We start from the raw sequence: 2,785 nt of genomic DNA, 5'->3' as shown, positions 1-2,785 counted from the left end.
CTGGCTTGTTATCCCTACATGATTTGCGTGAGTACAGGAAAAAAGGCTCTCATGTATTAGACAAAACAAAATATTGGCAAGTTAAAACGCATATATCATTTTCATAATATATCTATATCATGTTATAACAATTCATTATGTCTTCCGCCTATAATCCTCTATTGGTGAAGTATTTTTTTGTTTTTAATTTCATCGTGGTCACATATTGATCTAAATGTCCGTCACCTATATATGTTTCGGGATAACCCAGGTTTTTTTTTCACCCCTAATCATTATTCATCCTAATTTGTATATTTATTTATCCAACTTAGTTTTTTTATTAACCTTGGATGCATATAAAAAACCAATTTACCTTGCATATATATAAAAAACAACATTTTACCATTAACTTTTTTTTGAAAGATGACATGTTATTATACGACGTAACACCAAAGAGAAAAAACCATAAAACACATGAACATACAACGTACTTAATGCCAAGGATAACAAACTGAAGCAAGTGTTTGTCAACGTAAATCCAATTGTTTGGTGGCTTGTTTATTTGTGAAACCAGTAGATACCTTTCTTCTGTTCATTAGCAGCTTCGTCAGGTTCAATAAAAATGCAATCCTTTGTCTCTCTCCAGATGGCCTTTAGAATGGGTGTATCATCGTACTTGTAGTAATCACCCAAAATAGGCAACACGGCTGCTCTAGCTTCGAAGGTATGGTAATGCGGAATTGTGGGGAAAAGATGGTGAACGGTGTGGGTTCGAGTTACGTCATGGAAAGCATGGTTCAAGAATCCAAAGTTTCTGTCTACGGTGGCTAGAGCACCTCGAAGCCAGTCCCACTCGGTTGAGTCGTAGTGAGGGATGGAAGGGTGAGTGTGGTGTAGATACGTGAGTAAGATAAAGAAACCAGTCATGACGAGCATGGGCATTCCATAGATGTTAATCACCCATTGGGTGCCCATGATTGCGGCAGCACGGTAAACTGCATAACAAGTAGCAAAAACTCCAAGATCAGTGAGGAAAATCTGAAAGCGCTCGCTGTCGTTAAAGATAGGACTGAATGGGTAAAAGTGACTCGTGATTCCCTTCTCGTACTTCCTCCCATAAAAGTTGAATATAAAGTACAATGGAAAGCCAAGAAGGATCTTGAACACAAATACCATAAACGATCCGAGTGGGTTGTTTAGAATTTCGGAATATAGTTTATCAGACTTGCGTCTGGGGATCCAGACCTCATCATACTCAATGGAGTTGGTGTTAGCATGGTGGGTACGGTGGCTGTATTTGAATCCGAAGTATGGAGTGAGGATCAATGAGTGGACGATGAACCCAATGGTGTCATCGATCCATGGATATTCACTAAACCCGTGATGGCCGCACTCGTGGCCTATGACCCACAAACCCATAAGATAAGCACCTTGGAAGAACCAATAAACTGGCCATGCGACATAAGCCAAGGGTTTAGGAAGGAGGGGAATGAAATTATCTGCGAGATAGTATAAGGCACCCACTAGGACAAAATCACGGAAAACCGCTGCAAAAGAGCGTACAAGAGAACGCTTGAAACAATGTGGTGGAATGGCTTTCTTGAGATCGCTAAGCTCGAATGGAGGTTTTGAGACTGGAACACGTTTGTGGGCGAGAGGTCTATCGTCGGTGGTTTCAGCAACATTCATTCGACCACCAGCTCCCATGGTTTCAACCAGTAAAAGAAAATAGCCACCGAAGGGAAGGGAAGGCAAGTAAAGACTACCCAGAAAAAAAGATTGTTTTGGGTTGTGGAAGTCGAGTGAAGATATGATGGGTATTTATAGTTTGGAGTTTCAACTTTGGCTGGCGCCTTAGTTTGTTTTAATATCACTATATTAGTCTGACAGTCTAAGGATTTAAGACAAGTCTAAAGGTTGTCTAGCAAACTACCAAGTTTTTGGCCTCTACGACAATTTTGTTGGTATATATAAAGAAGAATCCTTAATTTAAACACTAGTCCTTTAAATATATATATAAAAGAAAGATAATTTGGTTATCATGCATAAAAACACGTTCTAATTTTTTATATCAAATTATTTTAACTTGATTAAAATATACCTCTCTTAAATCATCGATACGCTGTCTAGGGGATGACAATAAGCCGGGTTTAGATAAAGCCGTCAACTGGATCAATATGAATAATTTTTAAAATTGAAATGGCTTATGATGGTGTTGGACGTAATTTCTAACTTAATAGGCCCGTCATATGTGTAATAGGGGCTTTTGAGTTATATTTCCTCTATGTAATGTATTGAGAGTTATTCAAATTAATTATTGTGTGTGTACGTTTTGATGAGTTATATCAATTCGCCCTTGAGATGGACCAAAAGGATTTTTCAAGGAAATCAAGACGAGTTGGGAAAATGCTAGTGAATTTTGTTTATAAGTTAGAATTGGTTTGTTTATTGGTTGGAATGGAATAAAACAAGGTCCATCCTATTTTATCTCAAAACAAAACCCACATTCATAGTTTATCTATACCGAATAAAACCCGAAAAAATCAAAACCGAATAAAAATCAAAAACATCGAAGCCGAAGCCGACTAAACGAAAAAGAAAAATAACCAAAACCTAAAAAAAACCCAAAAAAACCGAACCTCAACCAAGACAAAACCGGGGTTTTTTTTATAAACGAGGATAACAGGGGAAGCATTTTAGTTGTTTTACTTTTTTCGTTATTGATTTATATTTGAGTTATTATTAATTTATTTATTGAATATTTTGATGGATTTTTGAAACCCTTTACTTGGATCAAGATGAGTTA

At 37.1% G+C, this 2,785-nt stretch overlaps 1 pseudogene; it reads right to left on the bottom strand.

The window, feature by feature from the left end:
* Window positions 1–362: 362 nt before the first annotated feature.
* Window positions 363–1,778, bottom strand: LOC143578329 (delta(12) fatty acid desaturase DES8.11 pseudogene; annotated as a pseudogene).
* Window positions 1,779–2,785: the final 1,007 nt, after the last annotated feature.

Source organism: Bidens hawaiensis, unplaced genomic scaffold, assembly GCF_021521415.1.
Source record: "Bidens hawaiensis isolate Kalapana, Puna unplaced genomic scaffold, B.hawaiensis_p1.1 tig00029145_1, whole genome shotgun sequence".
Taxonomy (NCBI): Eukaryota; Viridiplantae; Streptophyta; class Magnoliopsida; order Asterales; family Asteraceae; genus Bidens; species Bidens hawaiensis.
The sequence above is the reverse complement of the archived record's forward strand: the minus strand, read 5'-3'. Positions and strand labels throughout refer to the sequence as shown.